This window comes from Tiliqua scincoides, chromosome 9 (genome assembly GCF_035046505.1).
Source record: "Tiliqua scincoides isolate rTilSci1 chromosome 9, rTilSci1.hap2, whole genome shotgun sequence".
NCBI classification, from domain to species: domain Eukaryota; kingdom Metazoa; phylum Chordata; class Lepidosauria; order Squamata; family Scincidae; genus Tiliqua; species Tiliqua scincoides.
The window spans coordinates 38,039,862-38,052,000 of record NC_089829.1 but is presented as its reverse complement, the minus strand read 5'-3'; positions in this window follow the sequence as shown (position 1 = coordinate 38,052,000).

The window sequence follows — 12,139 nt, the reverse complement described above, 5'->3', positions numbered from 1 at the left end:
TATCTTGATACAAAAACATTGAGAAAAACACCTTTATTTTCCAGATTCATTTAAACAGAAGAAAAGGGAACTTGGAGAGTGTGCCTGCAAGGCTTCGGATCAAATGATATTGGCAGATTACGGGTGAATGCTGCTTTCTTTAATTCATCTCAAACAAAGATTGTTGTCTGCCAAGGCCTGCAGGGGTGTCTCGGTTTCAATCCTGGGTCCTGCTTCAGTTTAATATTAATAATTATATTCTCAATTTTGCAAGCTAACACAATATCCTGCAGCAGAGATAAGCGGCAAGCTCAAGGAAATTGAAAAAATGGCAACATGAGATTGGAAGGGAAAAGCGTAGCGATGAGATCTTCATTGTGTGGTCCCGTTAACTGATGTTTTGCAAAGCTCATTTATGTTCTCTTATAAACACATTCCAAATACTAACACTTGCTCTTGCAAACATGCAACAAAAAACAACAACATTTGAAAATCCTGGCAGTGAGAGGTCTGGTAAAGAAAGTGTCTAGTCGGATCTGGGATCAGGTCATAACAATCTGAGTGTTCCCAAAACCATCTGATTTAACGCTGCCCTTTCCAGGCATTTAAAAGCAAAGTGAATCTCTCCAAAGTTCCAGCATTCAGGGTACCATTGTTTGAAACAGCTACCCACTGTACCCATGATGGCAAGGACAATTCTGGGAACCTCTAGGGAGGATCTTGATGCGTGGACAGTGACAAGTACTCAGAATCAAATTTAACCAAAGGAAACGCTGTTCATGTATTTCGTCATCCCAGCTCAAGTCTACATTGCCAGTTAAGTTCCTTGTGTATTGAGCCTCCCCAAAAAATAAGCACTTCATCCATGTTTAAATGTCAGAAGAAAATAAGAATCTAAAACTAGACTGCAACACTTGCTTTAGTTCAGCCTTTCTGAACCTTTGGCCCCCGCCAAACCACTTTGCTTGGTCCACCTATTGGAATTATCACTGGAAGTAACTGGCGTTGATAATAGCTAGTTACTTCCAGATTGGGAGACCAGAGGCAACACCACAAACATCTGTAAGAAGCTCAGGGCAGATGGGAGGGCTTTTTTGAACTCTGCCCACCAAGCCGAACCTCCTGCTACTGTTTGTCACATTACATTGCAGGTCTTGCTGCCAGGTGGAAGAGGTCTGGGGATTCTGCAAGTACCACCATTGGTATGACTACCACTGGTTGAGAAATACTGCTTTAGTTTAAGCAAACTTATAACCTGAACTTATAACCTATAGTATCATTTTTTATAGTTACTTTAGTTCACTGGTTCCCAACCTGTGGTCTGGGGATCACAGGTGGTCCATGAGACCCTGAGAAGTGGCCTGTGACATCTCAGGAACAAAAAAGGATTGCCTTCTATCACTTCCGGCCTGCTCCCCCACTGACCACCAGAGAGGTTGGAGAATGCACGGCCCGCATCCACCAACAAAAGCAACAACCCACAAACCTTCACTATAAATAGTTAGTTGGCAACCTTCAGTCTCGAAAGACTATGGTATCGCGCTCTGAAAGGTGGTTCTGGAACAGCGTCTAGTGTGGCTGAAAAGGCCGATTCGGGAGTGACAATCCCTTCCACACTGGGAGCAAGTTCAGTCTGTCCCTGGCCTGTCTCCCTGGCTATGGGCCTTCCTTCTTTGCCTCTTAGCCTCAGACTGTTGGCCAAGTGTCTCTTCAAACTGGGAAAGGCCATGTTGCACAGCCTGCCTCCAAGCGGGCCGCTCAGAGGCCAGGGTTTCCCACCTGTTGAGGTCCACTCCTAAGGCCTTCAGATCCCTCTTGCAGATGTCCTTGTATCGCAGCTGTGGTCTACCTGTAGGGCGCTTTCCTTGCACGAGTTCTCCATAGAGGAGATCCTTTGGGATCCGGCCATCATCCATTCTCACGACATGACCGAGCCAACGCAGGCGTCTCTGTTTCAGTAGTGCATACATGCTAGGGATTCCAGCACGTTCCAGGACTGTGTTGTATAAACGCAGGACTATAAATAATACATCTAATAAATCTCATTACAAATTTAATTGCATTTCTTGTGTGAAGGGGTGGGGGTTGCCTACAGAACCCAGGGGGGAATTTATACGTGGGTCCAGGAGCCAAAGGAGGGTCTCCAGAAATTTCCTGGGAACATATATTTTCCAACCTCACCCGGACTTGCTGTCAGTATGGGATGCTGGGTGCATGGCGACTGCGGGCGCTGCAAGCCATATGTGCTAGGCCAAGGAATGCATACATAACATTCCTGAACTCTGTCAAATCTGGGAGGAAACTGGCCTGCTACAGTAGCTCTCTGGCTTGTGGATCTGCTTACCATGAAGGAGTGTATCAAGGACAGCTGGGGAACTATAGCTGCTGCAGAAGAATGGTTTGGTGCACACAGGACACTTTCCATTCTAGTGTGAGCCTAAATATGATGATCTAATTTTCTGCAATGGTTTTCTATATTTTAGAGACTTAGGAGTGTGTTTGGTTTTCTATATTACTATCTCTAGCTGTTGATATTGTGTGGGCAGACCTGGGCTCCACATTGGGAAGCAGAGTAAACCTGCTGTTGCAACCCTCCTGTTTTGCCCCCTCCCCACCCATTCTGCCCACACCTATCACCACCCTCCCCCACTCTGTTTCACCCCTGCCCTCCCCCTTTCGGAGGGGGCCCAAAAGAAACACTGCACACCCTGATGAAATTCCTCTTGGAGGCCCGGGTTGCATGTGGTCCATGCCAATTCCAATTTTTGTCTCAGTGGTCTATGGGCTCCTACAGGTTGGGAAGCACTGCTTTAGTTGAATGGCTATAGGATTTTTAAAAAAGCAACAGTCTTAACCATCCCAAAAAATGTACATGAAGGAGAGAAAAGTGGAAACTTAATTTTGATCAAATGAGGAAGTCCTAATATAGGTATAGACTAAGAGCCCAATCCTATCCAACTTGCCAGTACTGTTGCAGCCGCAATGCAGCCCCAAGGTAAGGGAACAAATGTTCCCATACCTTGAGGGCACCTCTGTGACTGCCTACCCACCACAGGATGCAGTTCACGCCCCACTGGCCCTGCAAAATTGGTTAGGATTGGGTCCTGATGCTGCAAAATCAGCTTTAAAAGAAAAACATCAGAAAATCCAATCACAAATTTCCCATGTCATGTGTAGATGGACGATGAAGCTGGAACTAGATGTTCCACATGAGAAACGGGTCTTTTTTGGTCTTAAAAAAGATATAATAAATTATGGCTTTAGGATTCTTCCCCCCCCCCCCGCCCTCTATGGACCAACACAGCTACTTATGATAGTTATTGTGTCAGTACTTCTTTAGAGTTAAATTGCCTCCTTTGGGGAAGAAACAGAACCCTGATGAATGACAATTCTAGCAATTCAAACTGACCACACTTTTCACATGGCATTCCCCTTCACAAAGGCAAACACAGATATGGAGACAGCAATTTACCAGGGCAGAAAAACTGAATAAGGAAGGCAGTTCCTGCAGCACACAGAGGCAGTACGCAACAACAGAGAGCCAATTGTCCCACAAACTTCCAAACACTTGGGGTCAAACTAGACGTTAAGAGGCATGGATAACAGGAGCCAGTGTTGGTTTTTAAACAGCACACAGGGGAGCTGCAAAGCAGAGTGAAACCACAGCGGGGGAAGAGGGCTTCAGCACTTTCCCCCTGCCATGTTTGATCCCAGTATCACACACACACACACACACACACACACACCCATACTTCTTTAATTAGAAGAAAAGCTTTCCTTGAAAGTCAATGGAAACGTTGCTCTAATTAAAATAGCGCAAGGGAGCCACTGGGATCAGAAAGGAAGCAAATGCAAAATGTTCATGCTCCCCTCCTCCTGTCATGGTTTCACCCCACCCTACATCTCCTCTGTTTTTCTTAAATACATTGGGGGGGGGGGGTTTTCCATTGCACAGAGCGGTTGACTTTTCTTAATTTGCATTTTCTCCTCGAAAGGATAACACTTTCTCCCACACAGAAACCACTCCATTATTCTTAGTTTTAATGGACTGTAATACAGGTTCTCTCAACTTGGTTGCATTATCACTTTTTCGAGGCCCAACGGTTTCAGGGATGGCTCATCAAACCATGGTTCTTGCAGCAAGGGAGAGATGTCTCCAGTTGCAGCTATCTCCTGCCTGCACCCTCCTTTCCCAGCTTTAAGGCAAGCTTTGGTGGCCACACAGCTAGAGTTGGATCAGACAGAACAGTGTGGCAGGATCCTTGTGGCAGCACATTATATATATAATAATTTACATATATACATGTATCTCTCATGTATATATGTATATACATGTCTCTCTCTCTATAATAATGTTGGCAACCTTCAGTCTCAAAAGACTATGGTATCGCGCTCTGAAAGGTGGTTTTGGAACAGCGTCTAGTGTGGCTGAAAAGGCCAATTCGGGAGTGACAATCCCTTCCACACTGGGACCAAGTGCAGTCTGTCCCTGGTCTGTCTCCCTGGCTATGGGCCTTCCTTCTTTGCCTCTTTGCCTCAGTCTGTTGGCCAAGTGTCTCTTCAAACTGGAAAAGGCCATGCTGCACAGCCTGCCTCCAAACAGGACGCTCAGAGGCCAGGGTTTCCCACCTGTTGAGGTCCTCTCCTAAGGCCTTCAGATCCCTCTTGCAGATGTCCTTGTATCGCAGCTGTGGTCTACCTGTAGGGCGCTTTCCTTGCACGAGTTCGCCAGAGAGGAGAGAGAGATGTATATATACATGTATAATAATCTACAAGACCAAGTATCTCCTGTTATGCTATGATGTGCCACCAGTTGAAAAGCACTCATTTCATGCACTCATGGAAACTATCTCTAACAGGCAGGCATTCTACGAGTATGTATCGTGCAGCTCTTAGTAGAACAGAAGCTGTGTCAGGAGAGCGAGGACAAAGCATGACATCTTGGTTCTCTTTTAAATTCCCAAACCAAGGCTGTTGGGAGTAACTCAGGTATCGGGTTTCAACAGATGAAGTGGGCGTTTGTGCTGGGTTTATATTGCCAATTAATTTCCTTGTGTAATGAGAGTTAATCTCTCCCCAGTAAATAACATTTCATCTGGTTTAATGTGGGAAGAAGGTAAGAATCCAAGCAAACTAAACTGTTAACACTTATAATCCTAAAACTATCAGTTTTTTAACAGTGACTTTATTTGTATGGTGTTTGGACTTTAAAAAGAAAAGAGTCTAACGAAAAAGTGTACATGAAGGAGGGGAGAAAGAGAGAAACAATTTTGATCTCTTGAACGATGCCAGATGTAGATTTACATCAACTCAAGAAATGTCACATCATCCATGAAGAGCATATTAAAAATACATCATGCTGGCATCATCTGTATTCTAGTAGCCCCAATTTAAATTATTTCTTTTTTCAAACAGGAACCTGGCTTCACAATTGCCACACATACCTCCAAAGTTTCATAGATATTCCCAGTCTTGCCCATCTCCTGATGCATTAGATAGACTCTCTGCATTTTCAAAAGCATTTATGTATATGATACATACAGTCATCGTTCACGTTGCAATTCACAAACATCTTTCAAAAATAAGGTTTACAGGGGAAGAGTATGCGGGTGATTATACTGGCACTAATCTACAGGCCCCTGCCCAACCAGCTTTTCTTGGTTGTAACTGAACCACACTAAACATTGAACTGGGCCTCCCCTCTCCCAAGATAGAAAATATATCTCTGTCTTTCAGGGTAGAAAAAAAACTTTTTGACCACCTCTACCACACTTACAGTGTTACATTTCTACAACCTCAACCTGTGCTTCTTTTTATCATGCAATATCAGCACAAGTACAGTGGCTTAAGAGGATCACTGAAACCACACCACCCAGACAGATGATTGACTTTCTGCATAATCTGCAAACAAAAGATAGGAGATGTAATTCTAGTATGGAAAAATACAAGTCCTGTCCAAGATCGCCTAGTGCCGAAAAGAGCATGTCAAATGTTGGTGCCTCCCCCACCCCTTGCACGATGTCTTGACATACCAAATGCTGTCCCCTTGACTGGGCATTGCATCAACCATACCTTATCCTTTGGTCGACCAGTCTCCACTCCTCCTCACTTCAACTCCATTTCCCGTTCTTTTCAGAGCATAAGAACACTGGATCCAGCCCCACTGGATCAGGCCAAAAGCCCATCTAGTCCAGCTTCCCGTATCTCACAGCGGCCCACCAAATGCCCCAGGGAGCACACCTGATAACAAGAAACCTGCATCCTGGTGCCCTCCCTTGCATCAGACATAGCTCATTTCTAAAATCAGGAGGTTGCACTTATCATGGCTTGTAACCCATAATGGATTTTTTCTTCCAGAAACGTGTCCAATCCCCTTTTAAAGGTATCTAGGCCAGATGCCGTCACCACATCCTGTGGCAAGGAGTTCCACAGACCAACCACATGCTGAGTAAAGAAATATTTTCTTTTGTCTGTCCTATCACTCAAGCCCACCTCTCTCTCCTCCTTCTCACTTCCTCTTCTGTACTGGTCCCCTCTTTTTTTTTCCAGAGACACTCTATCCCATCTTTCTCCTCTCCTCCTCACTCCATTCTCGCATCCACTCCATTCCCCTCTTCCTTTTTAGATTCAGGATGTAAGAACAGGAAAAGCAGCAGAGACCAGTGGCAGGTGCTCCTCACTAATTTGCTTCACTCAACCTCATGGATGGGTCAGCCCTGAAAAAAACAGAGAAAGCACAGAATAGCAGAAATTGGATTAAAAGGCTGTCAAAGACCATCTGTCCTAAGGTGTGTAGAAAATGGCACTTTCATGTTTAAATAGCTGCTTTGGAAGTGCAAATTTAAGGAGGAAGCATGAAGGTAAGCAGTGAAATCAGCCTTGACCCAAACCATGGCCTCTACCACTGAGTCAAAACAAGCCTTTAACCACATTCCACCTGGTTAATGCAATGTGCTGTTGGAGTCTCACATGGTTTTAAAAGGGAGTTACATACATTCCTAGAACACAGGACAAGCAATGGCTATCAGCCATGAAGGTTAGAAGGCAGGAAACTTCTGAAAACCAGTTCAGGGATAGTGTAGGGGTTGACTGAGCTGTGCATGGACCTGAAGTCCCATGGCCTTTGAAGGGTCCCATTCAGCAGGCCTATGGAGCATATCCTGCTGCTGACCAGACCCACTAGTAAGCCCCCATCCTTTGGCAGATGGGCACCACTGAGAAGTAGTGTAAAAACCAATTCCTGGGAGAAAAATGTAGGGAGAGTCCATTTTCTTTGGTTTGTATCTTTCCACTCTGTCTGGCTACTGTGGGGATGGAGGGTGCTGGACTCTGCAGATCTTTATATATATTGTGTAGGGGTTGACTGAGTGTAGTGTAGTGTAGTGTAGTGTTAGATAGATAGACAGACAGACAGACAGACAGACACAAGTTCTTCCCATCTATCCATTTTATATCTCTCAGTTCTTCCCATCTATCCATTTTCAGCACCAGGAGCAAATTAGGTGTTTGGGGGAAAAGGCTACGGAGACACTAGAGCCACCAATTTTCAGGCTCCTTGGACAACCAAGTTCGTGTACAATTTCAGAGAACAATTATCTGGCAGAAGTGCTCTAATTGGGGACAGATTGGGTTTCCTCTGGAGTGTTCTCTCTTTCAAGCATTTCTCTGTTTATCTGCAGTCAGCTAAACAGCAAAGAATGCTGTATCCCAGTGGATCTGTACCAAGCATAAGGGGGCGTAGGAGATTGCAAGCGTATTCCCACTTTTCTTGCTCAGTGATCTCATGGTTTTAAGCAAGAGGGCAGTGAGACAGCCACAAGTATTCTTTGTAAACTTAAGGGAGAGCACCAGCAGAATTCGTCTCCAGAGCTTCAGTCCCAAGTAGGCATCTGGCAGAAAGTGGCTTATTTAGCCTCAAATGCAACTGCATCTCAAAATAGGATTTAGAAGTGAAAGAAGATGCTTGAGCAGCCTTGCAAATTTACTGCTTGCACCAATTTTCTTCCAGGGCAGTTGCTGCACACAAACTGGGACAGAGGGCAGCACTGAGGCTCTTTGCCAAGAGACCAGAAAACCCTGCTCTCAGGAAAAGCAGCCATGGCAGCACAATCTTGGTCCCAAACAACCGACTCCCTTGGGCAGTTAAACCACCCGGCTATCTCCTTTGCCAAAAGCTGGAACCTTCTTTCTATTCACCCTTCGTTCCCTTTGGGGAACTTACAATATCAAATAAACAAACAACACAAAAATACAGGGGGGGGGATTTAAAATCCACATCATTTGTTGCTCTTATTTGCTAAGATTGTGGCATTCACTTATTTGTTTCTGTACTTCTACTGGGAGTAGCTATAATTCAGTAGCTGGGCCCCTGCCCTGCATACTGAAGGTCTTAGGTTCAGTCCCCAGAAGGATCCTCGGGTAGGGCTGGGAAAGACCCTTGCTTGAAACCCTGGAGAGCAGCTGCCAGTCAGTGCTCAACCATGCTGAGTTAGTTGGACCGATGGTCTGACTCAGAATTTGGCAGCATTAATGTTCCACTGAAGAAAAGGTAGGGGAAATTGAATTTTAAAAGGAAATTAATCCAGAAGGACCCTTAGCCCATCACCTGCATTCCCAGAATATTAGATCTTCCCTAGCTAACCATCAGAGGCATCTCTCTCCTGCTCTGAGTTAACTTTATTCACTTATAGTATCTCATTAATTTGCTCTTGAAATTGGTACAACTCAGTACAGTGGGGAGCATTTTCATATATTATATTATTATTATTATTATTTTATTGATTTATATCCCACCTTTTTGCCCCATGGGCACACAAGGCGGCCTACAACAATTAAAAATACACCATTAACAATTAAAAACAATAATTAAAACAGTTTTCAAGTAATTAAAAATCTAAAAACAAACCCCGTGGATTCTAATATAAAAGAAGAAGGAAAGCCAGCCAGTCTGTCAACAATTAAAAGCTTTTTGAAATAAAAAGGTCTTCAGTCCTTATATATAAAAAGATACACACACACAAATGTGTGTGTGTATATATATACATACATACACCCTCTTATATATATGAGGGTACTCTCGTGCAGACCTATAAATGCCCATTTTATTTTTAATTCATAAGTCAGCTGGCTGCTGGCCCAGGAACAAGGAACTCAATACCAGGTTCCCTTGCAACAACTTGAAATGCAAAAAGCTGCTCCCAGTTACTCTTTATAAACAAACAACAACAACAAATACTATGCTGGACAAACAGCCCTGCCCATTTTCCCCTCATTTGACATCTCACCTTGAAAGGTCAGTCTAAACACACATGGGATCATCCTTTCAAGTAACTGTACCACTTCAAAAAAAAAAAAAAAAATCACATATAGCTGCATAGGTGCTTTAGAGCACCAAAATCCACAAGGCACAATTTAGTAATTATGACCACCATAAAGAAACAGTCTTAATCAAGATTCTGCATTTCCCAAAATTCTTCATTGAGTTAGTTCCATTGGAGGGGGGTTTGCTTGTTGCTCCCACCTATGACCTTCAGACATGACCCAGCCCTTCCTCCAAGAAGCTCATGGCACCACATGAGCTCCCACCCCCTTCCAACCATTTTTAGCATCCTCTTTCTGTCATCTGTGAGATAAACTGAAGGACACTGGAGTGCTGCAGCGATGAATTTGTGGGTGTCAGTCCAGAGTTCAACACCCCCCTTGATCATTCATTTTTATCAACCCTGTGTCAGTTGCTATAGATCAGGGGTGCCCAAACCCTGGTCCGGGGGCCACTTGCAGCCCTTGGGAACTCCCAATCCGGCCCACGGGAAGCCCCAGTCTCCCAATGAGCCTCTGGCCCTCTGGAGACTTGCTGGAGCCCGTGCTGGTCGTATGCAACTGCTCTCAGCGTGAGGGTGACTGTTCGACCTCTCACGTGAGCTGTGGGACGAGGGCTCCCTCCACTGCCTGCTGTTTCAGTCTGTGATGCAGCAGTGGCAGCAAAAGAAAAGCCGGCCTTGCTTTGTGCAAGGCCTTTTATAGGCCTTGAGCTATTGCAAGACTTTCATTCATTCATTGAAGTTCCATCTCGATTATATTCATTTATGTAAATTTATTTAAATTCAAAATGTAAATTAATTTCTTTTCCTGGCCCCGACAGTGTCAGAGAAATGATGTGGCCCTCGAGCCAAAAAGTCTGGACACCCCTGCTATAGGTAAGGAGAGTCGTTTCCCACAACAGCCAGCTGTACGTCCACAAGCAGGAGACGAAGGCCTAGCAGCTCTTGCATTTATCTTCACATTGGTTCTTTGAGCAGAGTGTGTAGTCCTCTCGGTGTGCTTCCCTCTAGTTATGACTAGGACTGAACACATCACCACCCTTATACAGTGTGGATGCTTTGAGTGTAAAGTGACCAATTACCCAGCTAGGGCTGATTTGCTGTTTATCCCCAACTGCCTTATCTTAGATGTTCCAATTGCCTGTTTCTTTAATACACTCCCATTACCCAAGGACAGTCTTTTGTCTAAACAAGGCTGACACCATTCTGTCAACAGCTCAAATCCCCCAAAGCTGGGGTGGCAATCAGACCCCAAAAGGATCCCTAATTGCAACCTGCTTCCCCAGCCCTTGGCTAAGACAGCAGAGGGCTGCAGATACCCAGAATTTAAGCAGCAAGGTCTCCTCCCACCATCAAAAAGATTCCTGAACGGATTTCATGAAGCCTCTTGCATCCAGCATTCCCTCTCAGCCAGGTGGCTGTGCAACTCAAATTGCAGCCCTGCGCAGCTTCTGTCAGGGCACTCCAGAGCTCCACAATGATGTTGTCACGATGAAGTGCTCCGGAGCTGCTCCCACGCAGTTCCGTTAGGGATCCATGCAGTCCCTCCAAAATTTACAGGGAACGTTGCTCACACCCCCTCCCCAGTCTCAAGTTCTTCCCCTACCTGAAACAGCCTATACTCTGCCAGACATAATCAGTCCAAGACCTCCTGGCCCCTGAGGCTGCATGTCAAATGCTGCTCCCTTACCTGATGTTCCAGCCTCTGTTCCTCCTACTCACTAGACTGTAAAAGGAGGAGGAAGACAGAGTGGAAGAGGAAGTGTGGCAGAGAAGAGAGATGCTCTAGTCTTTCCCACTCTCCTCCACACTTTTTCTTGTACTCCACCCTCTCTTTCTTTTATAATCCAGGAAGGGGGAAAAGCAATGCAAGTGAGTGTGCAGTGGTGGGCACCCCCCCATCAATCTGCTGCCTAAAGTGACCACCAGTTGGCCTCATGGATTCATTCAGTGTCACCCTTCTTTACAGGATGGTACACCGATCCCACTCTCTGCCACTTCTTCTCTAATTGGCTTGATTTAAAAACAAAACAAAAAACCACCAGAGAATGGAGTGGAAGAAGTGCAGAGGGGAGTGGTGGGTTACACATCCTCTTCTTCTTTTCAGATTAAGTCCTTTCTGCCCAACGTTGCGTATACACACCAGGGACCAAATGTGCACACCTGTGGGCCAGGCAAAAATGGGTTTAGTATGGTGATGGAGGGAAGAGGAAGAGGCTTTGCTAGAGGGCAAGGAAGCAGAGCTCCAAGCAGGGCAAGCTTCTAGGTCAATGTGTGGATTCAGAATAAGTTCTCCAAAATATTAGAGACCTATTCTCAACAAAATGGAAGAAAAGACTGCATATGCCAAACAGATTTTGCCATAGCAGGGAAGAACAACAGTCATGGTGCTTCTATAAAATACAGATTAAATGAACAGCTACATTTGCAGTAATTAAAATAATCCGATTGTGCTAAAGCAGTCAAAGGGTAATGTACGCCACTAAATTATGCTTCCCACTTAACAAGACATAAAATAAGAAGTTTGAAATGGAATATTAATTTTAGCTGGGAGTGCAAGGCTATATATATAACCAATGAATAAATAAGTTTATAGAAACAAAGGGAGGGTTGATGGCAGTGATAACCGTATCAGCCAAGCTGTTGAAAGAGCTATCAAGATCATGGTTTATACAGAAACAAAATGTATGTGCTTCTACTCAACAATCTTGAAAGGTCACATCTGTGAGTTTTCATCTTGCTTTTGAAAAAGATGCCCAGATGCCCTCCAATTGCAAAGAGAGATTACTCGGGAAAAACTAAAAGGTCAGAAATAAAGCAGTTAATTTAAGCACCTAAAA